This window comes from Eupeodes corollae, chromosome 3 (genome assembly GCF_945859685.1).
Source record: "Eupeodes corollae chromosome 3, idEupCoro1.1, whole genome shotgun sequence".
Classification (NCBI taxonomy): domain Eukaryota; kingdom Metazoa; phylum Arthropoda; class Insecta; order Diptera; family Syrphidae; genus Eupeodes; species Eupeodes corollae.
The window spans coordinates 113,303,533-113,320,652 of NC_079149.1; the positions used below are offsets into that span (position 1 = coordinate 113,303,533).

The 17,120-nt window shown below is 32.2% G+C and overlaps 1 protein-coding gene across 1 annotated transcript in view; it reads right to left on the minus strand.

Annotated features, from left to right (window-relative positions):
- The window catches only part of LOC129952784 (fez family zinc finger protein erm), a 71,365-nt gene extending 69,426 nt beyond the window's left edge, over nt 1-1,939 (minus strand). Inside the window, exon 1 of the mRNA XM_056065601.1 lies at nt 1,568-1,939. The gene's annotated coding sequence lies outside the window, so the exon portion shown is untranslated. The remainder of the gene's footprint in view (nt 1-1,567) is intronic.
- Between the last annotated feature and the right edge of the window lie 15,181 nt (nt 1,940-17,120).

The following is a 17,120-nucleotide window of genomic DNA, read 5'->3' on the forward strand; positions in this document are numbered from 1 at the left end:
ATTTTAAGATACTTTAAAAAATGTTACTTGTTCCTTTTATGAAAATTATGTTGATTTTTATTCATGTGCTTATGCTGGTTTATCATTTGCTTTGATTTTCAATAAATAATAACATCGAGTTCTGAATTTTTTCTTACGAATGCTAAGAACAGGACAATGTACATTTATTATTAATGTATATATATTTGGAAATACGGAATTTAAGACATACTATATTATACCCAATCATACAATATCATTCATACACAATTCAAAAATAATTATCCGTTTAAAAGCAAATTAATTCTCAATGACACATGTGCGGGATTTGGTGCATGCCATACAGCCAGAGAAACAATTCAATGTAAAGGGACGATTTTAGGATCACAACTGGTCTCCTAGATCTTACAATTAAACGAAATTGGGCTTTATTCTTTTGAGTTTTCCTCAAAGGCCTATGTAAAAAAGCCGACCACCAACAAAACCTTAAGGGGCCAGTTATAGATATCATTGAAATAGATCCGAAATTTGACGGTGTTTTCCTTAGATTAGAAATGAAAATTATATACTGATCGATCGGAAATCACACAAAGAATTTTTTGAGAAAAAAAAGTTTAGTTGCACATTTATTTTTCTCTAAAAACTTATTTTTCTATTTTCGGGACGGAAATTCATTTTCCTGAACTTCTGATATTTTTATGTTCAAAATTTAAACGGATTGTTCTGTTCCACTGGTGTGTGTTCCAATTTCACACAATTTCAATGACAGATTTCTGTCAGTAAAAGTTTTTCGGTGGATTTCAGGCACAACTGGCGTCTAAAAGTAAAAATTTCCAGGTGCTAAGTTTTTGTTTGTAATTGTAAATAATAATCAGGAAATTTCAAGGCTTACAAAACTGTAGCGGACTTTTATGTGATGTGCTATTCGTAATTCCCATCCTATAATATAATCTATGGATCAACACAAAATTCAAGCATTTTAATTACAAAATCTGTATTTTCTATCAAAATTAAATTTTGTGTGAATTATTACATGAGACCATTTGTATGTTTTCAATGTCATAATTAAATTAAAACCTAAAAACAAAGGTTATCAGGAACGATGAAACATAAACGTGTATAAAAAGTCCTATAGACCTTTTTTAATTTTTAAATTCAGGAAGTTAAATATCTAAACAAACAAAATTTAAATATTTTTAAGTAATCGTATGTTTTCGAAAATCCCACATTATAGTATCCTTTCTAAGATTCATAAATATAACTAGAAAGTACATACATAATATATTTATCTCTCAACAATAAATTTTAAAATAAAATTCAAATTAAATATAATTCAACAGATTAGGGCCGTTAAAATAGACCGTTTGGCAGTTATAGCTGTCATTGAATTTCGACATTAAAAAATTTGAAGTAAAATGCAATAAAACATTAAACAATAAGCTCAAGAAAGCTTCTTAAAATAGCATAAACAGCATTAAAAACATCCAGTGTTAAATTAGTTCTTATTTTATCTTCCAATGTTAAAATTAATAAATAAGACGTAGCCGTCGGTAAATATTAAAAATAAAACCCACAAAGGCATACCTACCTACGAATCCCATTATTGACATTTAGAAATCCATTTGATCAGCAATAAACAATATTATTAATGAGTATATAGGAAGCTTCATCTAAGATTATTATTAGCAACAAGGACGTTCAGTATTCATTTGTACATTTATATATGTATACCATGTATCTTTTTCACTTTACATAATAAAGATAGGTGCCTGTTATTGTAGGTGGATGATAGTATCACTTAACATTTTTTCCAGGAAACACCAACAACAACTATTGATGATGGCTATAAATTATCACTGTTCAAGCTCCTTTATCTGATTTAACAACCGATATACATAGGTGTAAATAGGTTATAGATAAAGGATCACACAATTCACAAATCAACAGATAAACGAGTACAGATAGCTATTTCTAATAAATTAGTTAGGTTGTTATATCCGAAAAGTCGCTTCTAAAATTTCTAATTTAGCACGCGGCAAAAGCATAGATTTCACGAATTCACAATAATAAAAACACATTAAATTATCCTGGACGGCGAAGGCGATAACTCTTCCAATTGAATTGAAATTGTAACCATTTACAACCACTACCATAAAAGATGAGCCATCCATAGTGCTTTTTATTTCCAAATGTGGGTAGGTATATGGATACATTGAAAACTCATACATTCACATCAAATATATATGGGAATGAAAATAAATCTCTGTGCATGTGTGTTTGGTGTAGTAGATCGAGTTTGTGTTGATGATGAACCACCCTTAAATTGCAAATTGCTGTTTCCTCTCCGTCTCCATGTTGAGTATACTTGAATTGTACCGTTGTCATCAACCCCTATCAAAATGCAACTGTACTGATTTAAAAGTGTTAGTGTTAGTGCTCTGCTCATTCTTAAATAAAACGCCCTCTCGGTCTTGGGCCAGGCTTGCCAAATTTGGTTATTTATCGGGCTGTCTTTGCAGATAAAAATTTATTATGACAGCCCAATTGAACTTTTGCTATAAATAGCTCAAATCTAATCTTGGGATATATTTTTCTTCACAGTAATAAATTAATGATTTCAAGACAATTTTTACAAAATTGTTGAACATGTGCATGAGCATAAGACATTTTGAGGGAAGACATTTTTCTTCCTTATAAATGAAGATTGAAATTGGGCTACTTTTTCAGGTTCAATTTTGGGCTACAAACATTTTTAAATTGGGCTATTTGAGCTAATTTACCACATGGCAACCCTGGCTTGGGCTCGGTTTGTTGTGTACTCGTATAAGTCTAGTGAGATAGTATGCGAAATATGTACATATTAGCTTTTAGCAGCCATATTGCTCGTCGTATACGTATATGTATATTTCTAAAAACATTTTTAATGTACACAAATAGCAGCAACAGTCTATTCATATCTAATTGGGAAAGGACACTACACTACAGTACACTACCGGCTGATGGTCCTTTTTTTCTATTTTTATTACTTCTTTTTGCAGCGAATAGGGGGTTAGGTGAAGGTGGCAGGGGGGTAGATAGCTTCTATTTCTTGTGCATACAATGAACTTCAGTTGACCAGGGTCGTGTGCAGACTTTACGGCTTATACAAATGGCATACAACTGCACATTCCAATGTTGATATATCTTCGCTTCACTTCGCTTCGTCATGTCATGAATATTGAATTCGATTTCCTAATTTGCTGAGCAATTTGTTGCTGGGTTGCTTTATATTGTTGTTGTATTTTTGCCGTTGTTGTTGTTTTATTTTTCTGGTGTTAGTTCGTTTATTTGTCGCGTGGAATTCTATTTTTTTTTGATATGCCATTTCATTCTTGTTTCGGAATAAAAATGAGCAAATGCACAGCACATAGGCACGAGGAGAACGTTTGCTACGAGTATCTTTTCATATGAACATTTATTAGATAGTTACTTTTGTAAATAGAGCTATTCACTGGAATAAATACAAGTACCCGTTATAATCTCACTATTGCCGTTTTTGTATAGGAAAATATAATATTTTGAACAACATAAGAGATATATGACCATATTATGCAAGTGTTAGGAATAAAATATGTAGATATCACATAACTTGTCAATTTTGAACTTTCACCATGAATGAAAACTTAAACCAATGACCTATCTCTCCAAATCAAAGCAGCTGAAAAAGATTTTGCAAACGGGTTTGTCCAAATCTTGAAAGCCATAGAGTCAGTCGCAACTGAACTTTAATATTTGATTTCAAGAATTCGGGATTGCTGAAAATATGCAATACGATAAAAGTCATCTTATAAATAATCTAAGATAATAATCGTTCAAAATAATTAACATAATTTTTTGGGTTGGGCTATAGGAATGTTGAAAAAATTACCAATTTATTGCAAAAACTTATTCAAAAAGTGCGTTTTTGGTATTCCATGTATAGTACAGTAAGAAAAAAATGATCCGCATTAGCGAGATTTTTGTTTTTAAAAATTGGTACAACTGAAAGGAGATCTGTCAGAATAATAATTTAAAAAAAAACACAAATAGAAGAAAGTTTTATGAAAATCAAAAGTTAAAATTAACTTAGCAAAAAACTAAAACTAATAAAATGAACAATTTTTAAGAAGAAATGTTAAGAAAACATCTGGAAATTCAGATTCTTAAAAAAAAGTTTATTTAACAATTGCTTTAAGGAGGGCGTTTGTTCGTAGACTACTACATTAACATGTGTGGAGCTTGAAACTCGCCTCAATTCTTCATATACCTGAATCGAGTTGAAATGAGCTTGATTAGACTAGATGCATGTCCGGGTTCGGATTCAAGTCAAAATTTAAATTTGTGAAGAAAAACTTGTGTGGAGGAGTTGGTTTTACAGATAATCCATATGTTTGTGTACAAAAATATACCTTTTTTTATTTTTTATTTTAATTCTCATATGATGCTGAACTATCCAGTTATTCATTGTTTAACACGAATCAAACTATCTCACTTGCACTTCATAAGAAACATCAAAACACCATTTGCATTTTAGAAAGTGCTGTCAAATTTAATCATTTTTAAATCTTCTTGTGCGGTGGAAACACCATGAAGATTTATTTAATTTAAATTGAGATAAACCTTTGGTGGAAACATAGAAAAACTTAATTTTCTTTTCTATTGTTTTCTCTTGCAAAATAAGTATCAATCGTACCAACATTTGAGAACGAAATCACATAAGATCCATTCGAGCCATGTATAAATGTCAAAAAGTCATCCCTAGTAAGATTCTACTAAAACTTTTATCGCTAGTATTCATACAATGGATATTGTTTTTGTTATTCGTGTAAAACCCTACTGTACTTTTGATAAATAAATAAGCCAAACCTCAAATAAGATATAATTAAAAATTTTGTCAAAACAGTATAGTTGAAAAATAACTGAACTGGGTTCTGTTTCACACAACACTTTTCCCTTTGCAACTTCGCAAAATTACGTCTCACCAAATGCAAATTTGCAAAACAGGAATTCATTGAATTCAAAAGTTTTTAATCTTTGCAAGATGCGCTCAATAAACTCGAATTTGCAAAGTGCCAAGTCGTTTCTGAATGTGAGAAGTTTTATTATTTTGAAAAGTATTTGTTCTTTTTTTCACCAAACAATAAAATTTGCAAATTATATTAAGAGTTTTGAGAAGCTTTTCAGTAATATGCAAAGAAAAGTTTGTATTTGGAAACAAGAGTTTGTTTTGAAAAATTTTCGAAAACTAATACAAAAATTATATCAACCGTTTCGAAGATAAAGAATGAATTAATAGTTAAGAAGACAATGGACATAACATTTTTTTTATTTAAAGGATTTACCAAAAACATGAATTTTGAATTTTAGAGTTATCGCCTTGATTCATCTAGGTTTCAAAAATCTCTGATTTTGTAGAGGTTTTTTAATTCATCGACATCGCATTCAAATGCAGTGGAATTTGACAGTTTATAGCAAAAGAACGTACCTTTCTGAAAAGCTTTTGTAAATAAAACAAAGAAGTTAATATTAGTGACCAAAGAGTAGTGAAAACAACAATTAACTTCTTTCGGAAATAATTTTTCGACAAAATAAAGTTTTCGACTCACGAAAAGTATCATCGAATTTGTTTTGTCTAAAGTTATAAATAAACTTAAACTCAGTAGACAATCGAATATCAATCAATCATTTGCAACAATTTTTGTGATCACTACATTGGGTTGGGAATAGAGGCCAATATCACGCGGTATTGCAACTATGCACTGAAAAGGCAAAGCAACCGTCTGCAGAGTAGTTCATTGAATGTCGAATATTATCATATCATTGATGGTCCTGTCTTCAGCACTAAATTGAATATTCCGTATTTGATTTATTTTGCAACTTTTTAAAATACAAATTAATAAGACTAGTTGTATTTTGAATTGATGAAACACTTTTCAAAAACAGTCTGAAAAATTAAAAATAGGAAAGTCTTTGTCGATATTTAAAACGCATTATAATGATCTTGAAGGAATTGTAAAATTTAAAGTTTACATGTATAGGTAGTATAAGTAACATTAAAAATATTTGAGAACCTATAATAATTATAATCTTTTCTTAAGCTCTATTGTAATAAACTTAGCTGCTCATTGTTGAAGTTAAGAGAAAAGTGTCCAAATATTTAAAGGGGCCAAATAGCTTTAGCTATGATACAAATAATATGTATTTTTTTGTCTTATGATAGTCTCTCGAAGTTTTAGTTTAAGTTTTTCATTTCCTTTTCACATTTTAAAGAATTAGTGAAAGCGAGAAACAATAATGTAATGTCAAAATTAGACGTTTTAAAATAGTTTAAAATTAACACTATCCTTATAAGCTTGAAACTTCTTAAAAAAAAACTCTATCATCACAAATGATTTCAAAATCAGTAAAATTATATTTTTTTATATTTACTTATAAATTATAATTTAAAATACCGATTTAATTTATATTTTGACTTAATTCATTGTAAAGTCCCGCATATTTGACATTTAGTTCATTTTTGAATGAGATTAAAATTAACTTTTATTTTGAGTCTTTTTATTTCCTTTTTTGAAAGTAAATTTTGTATTGTTTTTACTTTTGTAAACTTTAAATTTAAATTGCTGCACAGATATTTGAGAAACTTAAATATTTTATATAATAAAAACGAAATAAATACGCATTTTTTTTAGCTATTTTCGAAGTGCATGTGTAGTTCAAATTTTGCTTCAGTCTGGATAAGACATGTAAAAAGTTTTGGCGTCCCGTGGTGGCCATTTTGTTTTGGTGACATTTGTCAAATCTTTTGTTTATTATTAAGTTGCTTAAGCCAAATCATCATGGCAATTGCACGATTGAACAGCACGTTCAAATGATAAAACTTTATTATCAAAATGAGTGTTCGTTAACGCAAACGTTGTGCGCATTGTGCCTTTTTTACGGTAGAGGTAGGGGCCCTTCACAGTTGACTCTTCAAAGTTTTGTGGCCAAATTTGAGACGACCGGGTTAGTAAAAAATCAGCCAGCACCCGTAAGTTCATGGAACGTAAGATCGACTGAGAACATCGGTTCGGTCTGTGAAAGCGTACAGCAGAATCCGAGGCAGTCTATTCCACGCCGTGCACAAGAGCTACGCCTTTCGCAAACTTCAAATTGGCGAATTTTGCATCGGAACTTGGGTCTTCAACCGTACAAGATCCAACTGACCCAGAAGCTCAAAGTTCATGGCCATTGACAATGCCGTTAGTCGCTGACTTTGAACGAAAAATCATGTTTAGTGACGAGACACATTTTTGGATGAATAGCTGTGTTAACAAGCAAAATTCCCGTATAAAGGACGACACCAACCCACGCGAGGTTTACCAGTTGATACTGCTTCTCAAAAAGCTACCGTTTGTTGTTGATTTTGATCCGGCGCGGCGGCGTAATTGATTCGTACTTTTTTGAAAACGATGCGACGTTAGTGAGGTACCGACAACAGCGAGCGCTACATAACGATGATAACTTATCTCGTATATGGCTTAAATTGAACCATGTGAACCTAGACAACATGTGGTTTCAGCAGAAGGGCGCTTAGTGTCACAAAGCAAACGCCACGATTGGCATTTTTCACGAACGATTTAAGGGTAAGGTGAATTGTGAATTGGCCACCAAAGTCATACAATTTGAACCCTATAGAATTTCTAGGGTTCCTTGAAGTCACAGGTCTATGTAAATAAACCACAATCGACCGATGCCCTAAAGGTAAGCACAACACAGGCCATAGCTCAAATTTAGCCGAATCTATACGGAATGGCCGAAGCGGCCATTGGAATGATGTCTTATTCCACACTTAATGGCACACATGCGCCTTTTAAATAAAGAAATAATTTTGTTAATAAAACACACAAGAACTCTATGAACTTCTTCATCAAACTTCGTTTTTCTTGTAAATAGTTTTAAAAAAATACGAGTATGTTGCTTAAAAATCGGTGTTCCCTCGCATTGTATGTCGTCAAAATTAAAGAATAAGTTTATTTAGAAACAGGCAACAAAATATAGGTTAGATACATAAAAAACTAAACATATTACGATGCACATAATATTTTGTAAGTAGGTACAAGGTAAGAGTAAATTCTCAAAGAATTCCACAAGTTGATACTTACAAACAAACTAAGTAAGGCCCCCTGGGTTCCTAACCTAACAACAAACATTCTTACAACCTATGTACCTACACAGAAATAAACCTTAAAGCCTTTCTTACCATGTAAAAAAATAATCTCTCGTCATGTTCGTGGATTATCATCATATCGTCACCATAAACAGCATCACAAAAATCTTTTTACTCTTTGAAGCTCACCGTGTACACAAAGTAAAGTATCTACAATTGAGAATATGCAAGGTACCTAGCTTACCTACATACGTACCAACATATATAGATTATACGTTATATGTCAAACCCTCTGTGACAACCCTAAGGTTATTTTAAAAGTATAGGTATCCCACTTCAGCAGTTTTTCCATACAAAAGTTTTAAAAAAATCCACCCGCGTGGGTTTATTATGATTTACTGTGCGCTTTTTGAGCACCTGCCACAATTCGGTGTCAATATGACCCTCGTACTTCTCCTTAATCAAATGTTCATCATCATCATCCCTATACCTATCTATACCGCATACCTCTGGCTCTTTGGTACACTTTCCACCTACCTATACCTTTATATAAAACCCCTTTTACAAACGGGGAGATTTCGACATCTTTTTTGAACTTTTCTTCAAGAGGTTGACAACTTAATGTGCGCTTCTTTCATCATACCAATGCTATGTGTTCCGATACCTTTCCTTTCTCTCGCTCTTCTTCTGAAACCATAATACATACGATATACCTACCTTTAGAGCGCCATAAAGAAATTTAAAAAGAACAAACATCCATGATTCGAGATAGGAATAGGTATATCCTGTAAAACCAGTATAGCAGTAGGTAAGGTACCGGTACCTAAACTATAGAGCTGGACAGAGAGGCAGGCAGGGCATTGCATCACCTTAAAAGGATAATAAATGTTTGCATTAAAGTAGATATAGCATTTCCCAAATGAATATATAAAATATCTGCCTACCTGAGTATAGCGATGTACATATGTAGGTATGCTAAGGGGGGTGGAAACTCACACACACTTTCACCATGTATGATATACCCTATTCTGGTGTACGCATTAGGGGTGCTGTAAGAACAACAGTTAAAAATATAAAACAAGGAAAAACAACAAATGTAATGCAAGTTCATTGGCAACTTATAGGCGTGTCAAAATAGGGGTAAGAAAATTGACAGCAGTTTGTTGTGGGTGCAGGGCATGCGCCTTATCACTCTTCGTCTCACAAATTCTTATGGGGGCGTGGTCTTATAGTAGCTTCTGCATATATAAAGCGTTAGGGGAAGATTCACTCGCACACTTTGACAGTAATGAAATCCCGTTTGGAAAGTTGTAGGCGCGAAAGTAGGGTGTAGGTTGACATCTGCTTGTGTGTCACTTTTTTACTCTGGATTTTCTCTGCCAAGCCCGATGATGACGACAACGATAAAGCGACGATGATAGCTGCTGATTGTATGTTAGCGTGACGGCGCACAGTGGGACGAATGTATGGGGAAATCGGCAAAAATCATATCTTTTGTTTAAGTTATTGAAATCAAGTAAAGTTGCATTGGGACGTCTTTTTAGACCTAAATCTATGAATTAAACATGAAAACCAAGTAAATGGAAAAGTTTTAGCAATGAAATTAAAGTTAATTTCATCAAAAGAGTTGAGCAGCGAACTTTTTTTTTAGGATTTTCATTTTATTATTAATTTTATCTTTTCTTTTAATAACAAATAATTAAATTTCTTGAATGGAACAATAAATAACAATTTTATTTGAATACGAAAATAAAAAAAAACTATTTCTAAACTTATTATATACATATATACTATACTTATTATTCGGTGTCGGTTTCGGATATATAATTTAAGTCTTCCGGGTTAGATTCATCGAGAAAACTTATATTTGTTTCATCAAATGATAAATATGGGAATATATCTTGGTCATATTTTGATATATTGCAATTTTTTGACCGCAAATTCAAAAGCTGCGGATCAGATGAAATCAGTAAATGATTAATTAAATCACTCATTGTATGATTTCTCTTCGTTTTTCTAGTGTGATCAAGTCTAGCTTTTCTGATTTCCTTATGGTTTGCTTCTAAGGTTTCTTCGGAAAGAACGCCAATTGGTAATTGGCAAAACAATCTTTATATAAACTGTTTACAACGGAACGAAGTAAAGAATATTTTCTTTTAGATAAACCCAAGTCTAAGTATAAGGCCAAGGCTTGTTGAAGAGTTAGGGTCTTATTATTCTTGCGAGGGGAACCTGAAGCACGACCAGTCAACTTTGCCGCATACTCCAACTCCTCTGGAGAGGTTTGCGACACAAGTTCTTGAACACGACGTTTTTTAGTGCGATCAGTACACTCTTCGAAACTTTTTCTTGGCCTTCCCTTGCTCGTACTTGGCATGTTTGGATTACACTATAATTTTTTGGGATATGAAGGTAAACTGTTAAAAAAATTATTGGTTCAAATAGGATTTTATCACTTACGCAATCAAGTAAAGCTTTAGGTAAACTCAGATTGGAATTAAGCCATGTTTCATTAGCGGCCATGAACCGATTAAGTCTTCTACAAGACTGCTCCCACTTCTGTTTTACCTTGAGGCAATAAAATTTAGCAACTTCCTTAATTTGCATGTCCAACTCTTCCATTGGCTCTTTTAAGCCAAGAAGTTTCTGAATTTGTTGACAAACATTGTCAAATTTCCTGGTTCTATCACTATCCAGCCACGTTTCAAAAATGTCAGCATTTTTGATACAGGGAGTTGAACCTAAAAAACGTGATTTTAAGTACTTGGAGCAAAATTGTAGCAAGATTTTTTTCTTGATTCACTTAAAGGACACTTTACTGAGTACAAAACCATAAAAACCTCAGAGGGCCTTTTAGGCCTAAAAAAGAAAAGCTTACTCAAAGTCATTTTTAATTTTTTTTTTTAACTTCCACCCTCACTTGGAAAATTACGAATAAAAAAAATAGAACAAAAATAAAAGATGTTTCTATTGTTTAATATTAATTAAAATACCTTGAACAGTGTTATAATCCATAATTGAATTAATTTATCAGCGCACAAAAAATGTTACGAGCAAAACAAAATTGAATTTTAAACCACTTGATTTTTTCAGCACAAAAAAAAAATAAACTTGACCTTCTTTGTCTCCGTATAACTTTTGCACTAATTGGTCAATGCAAAAAATTTTGATGCAGTTAGAACCTATAAATATTTGTGATGACTTACCAATCACTCAAAAGTACCGCTATAACATTTTATTTTTTTATTTATTGCTATGAGTCGTCCCACTGTGCGGCGGCGGTGTGGCGGGTTGAGAATTCGGGTTCGGTTAGGGAGTTAATGGATGATATGGGTTCTCGCTCCGGGTTGCAAGCAAAAACTAATGGCATTTGTGTTAGTGTGGTGTGGATCGGTATAGGGTGGGGTGTATGTGCGGTGTCATTTCGGCAACAGGGGTTACCGACAAAATGGCAACATTTTTGTTTGTTCGGTGAGCCCTTGTGAATTGTGATGAATTGTAAACATTACAGAGGGCTACTAGATACTATACAAGGAGTATGAATGTAGGTAGATAGGTAGGTAGTATTATTTTTGTCTTCCATTTGTAGATACATAGGTACCCTGCCTATAGGTATACTTTCTTGTTTGATGTAGCGACGTGGAGGGCATTTGTATTTTTTTTCTTTAATGAAGATTAGAGTTGTCTCCACTTGGTATACCTCCTGCTAAAGGTAATGCAATGTAGGTAAGTAAGTAGATAGGTAAAGGTATGGTACAGAATTAAAATACCTACATTTTTAAGAGTAAAGTTAATGTTAAACACAAAGATGGTCAAATCAGATATACCCACTAGCAATCGGTTAAGGGTTATACACCATACATACATTATATATCTGCCTACACATTTCTTAAAGGATTAGAGATTTTCAAGTCTTGGGGCGTTCAAGTGGTCATGTCGTTTCTCTTTTTTTTTAGTTGAATTTTCTTTAAGTTTAACATATAAATCATCCAAAATCTAAGTAATATTTTACAAGCTGTCAAAATGGAATGTCAGAAATTTTAAAAATTGATACTCAAGTGATCCAGGGTTAATAGAAAAACTAACAGTTAAGCTGACAGATAAAAGCATTGAAAACTTTTGTTCCTATTTAAAAAAGATAAATGTAAAAATAAAAGTTTTAAGCTGATTAATGGTATTTACATTGGACTCTTTTTTTGGCGGTTAATACAGGAAGGTAAAGTTAGGCAGACATTTTGTTTTTGCCCTAAAAGTGTCCAATATTAGGGACCACCCTTAGTTGTATATAACTGTTATTGTGCGAAAAACGATTAAAATATAAAAATATTTTGTCATTTAACAGTTGTAAGACTTTATCCTTATCTTCTATAGAACTTTTAAAAATAGTTTCATACAATTCTCTGTAACTTTTGTGCATTCATATTTATTGATGGCATTAATGGCTGAAACACAAACACGCATTCAGCTTCGACTTCGTCTGCGTTACGTTGGGCCTGCTTCGAGGTTGCTTTGAATGACACTTCCAATATGACATTTGTAGAATGGCACTTCTGTTATTAGCAGCTGTTATTTTTTCTCAAAATACAAAAAAAAATTGTTTTAAAATTAAAAAAATAAAATTAATAGCGGAAGTAGCTTACACAGCCTATAATAACAAATGGGAATCCCTCCAAAAGCAAATGTATTTTGTTTGTTGACTTTTTTCCAGCTGTTAAGCTGTTAGACAAAGGAAATGTTCAGCAAATTTGAGTTAGAGCTTGCGTTTATTTCCTTATAATTGTCAAATGAAACTTGAGGTCGAAGCTTCATTGTGATAGCATACATTGAATTCCTATGGCTGAACTCGTAAACGTCAGGCGAAGCCAAAGCTGAAGCGTGTTTGTGTTTCAGCCATAAAGGGATGGACGACATAATATAATGAGACCTACAAATTAAACACCCCAATACGTTTTTCACTTTGCACTCTTTTCAGGGGACTCATTTTGACTTTTTAGCATTTCATCTTGTTTCCACTTGATGGTATGCAAGAGAAAAGTATAAGCAATTATGTAAAGCAGACAGTTTTTTAAATGTGAGACAGTAGAATAAAATGATTAGATGTTAAAATTAGTTGAAGAGTTCAACGTGAACAGGTCACGACTCTAGACTCTAGAATAAAATTAGATCCGTTTGTGTGCTTTCCTTACATTTATGGGTTCTGCAATTCATACAAATGTCATTCAGTGAAGAAAATTAATGCTAATATTTTGTTAATAAATATTTGTTCGTTCTTTCATTGAAATATTATATGTAAGAGAGCAGTTTTTGTGTTTTTACTTAACTTTTGTATATACATATATTTGTATCGCCACCATGATGCTACGGTAAACTTAACAAAAAAACAGCTACATGATAATGCTATAAGTTTTATGTACGAAGCTATTGTGACTAAATGTGATTTACAATTTAACATACATCTTTGGCTTAAATGATTAAACAGAGTCAAACTAGTTTCTTTGCTTCTATTTGTTCACTAATGTCCCCAACCAAACAAATGTCTTATACATCTACGAATACAAACTGTCAGAACTTAATTAAAAATTAGGGTACCTAATGTGGAATGAACTATGGAAACAAATAGGGAACGTCTTTTACCAACATTACTAAAACTGTCTTAGAGTTAAAAACCTTTTTGAACTTGAATGCAGCTCTAAATATATTTAAAATGGTTCTACAAAATTTCAATGGTCATAACAATTTGCCAGCTCATCTTTTTATCTTGGACCAACTTATTTTTTAACAGAATCTTTAAAACCTGTCTACCCTATATATAAACTGCAATGGAGAAAAGGCTATTTCCATGCTTTTTGGTTCCAATTGACACATTAAAATGTCTTTATATAAATTTGACAGAACAGACTTATATTCTGAAAAATATATATTAAATTGGCTGGTTTATATTTCTGACGTTTCAGAATTTTCAGTTTTCTCAGAAATATGACAAAAAATGTCTCATACAAATTTTTCACTTTTGTTGCCAGAAATCTAAGAACAGAAATTTTATAATTCGATTTCCCGAGAATTCTCTATCGCACAATTCAAAAAGGAAGAAAAGAAATGCCAATTTATTTGATTGCTAGATATAAATGTGTATATAAGTATGTATGTATTTAATGCTCTGCAACTCCGTTTGGTAAAATTCTCCGTCAAATGAACATACCTATAATGTAAGACGTCAAAATATTCACCAAATATAAGTCGAGCGTTAACACTAGCCACGTTTTATTATCACCATGTCTGATCCGGATCAGATCATGATAATAAAACAGCATTGGATCATCATATTTTTTATTATTTAAAGTTTGGTAGCAATGTCAAATTCGTTCTTTCAAAATAAAGCAAAAAAAAACAAAAGCTGAATCTTGATTTGTTGTTGGAATGCATGTAAATCCATGATCTGGATTAGATCATGGTGATAATAAAACGCGGCTAATAGCCAGTCGGAATAGAGTTAGATCTGTTTGTGAGTTCTTTTAGGAAAATTCTAACAAATTTGGAACGGAAAAACCAGATAATAAACTATAATCAATTGAACTGTAGAAAATATAATATTATATTATTATTTGTTTTTAGTTATGTTTACCTCAAATATTTTTTTGTGCAAAAAGCAAACATAACTTGAATTCAATTCACAAAACATAACCATAGTTACAAACAGCATTACAAATTAAAACTGTCCATAACCTTTTGTAGATATTAACTAAACCTTTGTTTGTAGAATATAAAGCAAATAACATTTCCTATTCTATGACTACACTACGAGTATGGTTCCTAATGAAAACAAAATACCTATATTTTAATAACAGTTCCAGCTCTAAGCTCTCAAGTGTTTAGCTTCCGCTTGAGAAAATTTCAATGAATATCATCGTATTTTTTTAATATTTCGAGTAACAAAAAATCTCCCTCAAAAAAGGAATACCATTCGTGGGTAGCTGTGTCTCCTTGTTTCTTTTTTTTACTAGAATTAGCCACAGAAATACAAACCAATATAATGTTTTTTGTAAATTCTAAAACTTTCCTACCCTTATCAATTATTTAATAATGTTGAATGTGTTATGGATGGAACTCGTCTGTTTATTTAAGTTTTGCTTTATGGAATTGTGAAAAACGGGAATGGGAGCTTTCAAAAAAGTCAATTATTTACAAATTATTTACATATGGTTGCAATTTGATATTTTGTTGTTTTTATATTCATGTTTACTCAACTATAGATAAGGGTTTATTTTTATGATAGCAAATATTGAAGACCTTAGATCTCAACAAGTAAGTCGTCAGATCTTAGGAATTTAAATAAAAGTTAAAGTTGATATTTTTCTGTAATTATTATAAAAATATTCTTGATTCTGGAACTTACCATTATGATTTATTTTTTTAAATATTCATATAGTGGGCTATTGAATTAAAACTTTCAACTTCAAAGTTTCAAAAAATTCTATATTGTGTAATTAAATCCTTGAGCTTCTAGGTCTTATGTGAAAATTGTGAAGTGCGAGACCCTTGAAATGCAAGGTGTAAATTGCTAAACAGGTTTGGGATGTACTTACTGTGGAATGTGTAATGCGAAATATCAAATATGAAAGGTGAAATGTCAGTTGGGAATTGCGGACATGTTTATCAAAACTACGCAAAAGGCTATTGTTGCAAAACTATAATATTGTCATGATATTTTCACACATAACGTCACGAACTTTTCAAAGGCTTAAATCGATTGTGGAGCATCGGCATTGAGCTTATCTAAAGGTGTTAAATGACAAGATAAACGCGACCAATAATTGTGATTACCTCTTTGAGAAATGATACGAACAATTGTAATTAATATTAATAATTTCAATACTATGTTGAAACGTGTGTTTTGCCAAAAAGTCAAAATATGAAAAATTTCAGAAGTCACAGCTAAAAATTTGTATTGAAAAACGCTCTTCTTTTCATTCTTAATTGTACATAAACACTGTCATAAAGTTTTTATTTCCAATATCAGAGTTTCAAAAGACCTTTCATATGAAACCGATTATTTTATAAATTATGTTTGTACGTTAAAGTTCATCCAAAGTTAGCCTTAGGTTTTTTAACTATTCAAACCATAGCCGGATTGAGGGGAGGCCAAGGGTTGAGGAAGCTGCGGGGCCTCCACAAACGAGGGGCCCCCACAACAGAGACTTCAACAAAATTTTGTTTCAAACTCCAACTAGTAAACACTAGTAAACATCTTTTCCTTTGATATGTATATTTGTTTGACCTTTTACCTTTACCTACAGCCTCAGTACTTTGTACATAGATGATTATTTAATTATATTCATCTTAAGTAACAGAAATCATTGATCTATATTTTTTCACTCCAATCAGGTAATCAGTGAAATATCAAAATCATATGACAATAATGCAAACATGAGTGGCAAATACAAGGGGATGCAGACTCTTATTTTGGAGAAAAATCATTTATCGGAGTTCGAACCTTGTTGTGGCCATTCTCTTAAGGCAGTTGCTAACTCTTGTCCATCTGTTCAATTCTTTGATTTCGTGCAGAATTCGCACACGTTTTTCACAGCCAGTAAAAAGTGACACCGAATTCTGATTGAGAAATTATCGGACAAGAAAAGCGGCCAATTTTTAGTTTTGAAAAATTTCAGCGACACTCGTTGGTCTTGTTGAGCTGAAGCTACGAAAGCCTTAGTAAACGGCTGTTCGGAAATCGAAGAAGCTCTTACCAGCATATCTTCCATGATTTTGATAAATACTAGGAAGCAGCCAAAAAAATATCCCATATTGATGAACATGTATAATCACGCACCCGCCACCACAGCGAAAAAATGTGAGGGTGAATCCGCTCGCAAATCTGTCACCCAAGGAAAAATACAAAGTATCCGCCTTCATCTCAGTGATTGACCAGCAATCCGATTCTCTTACTGAAAGATTGCATGCTTATAAGCTGTACGTTCGA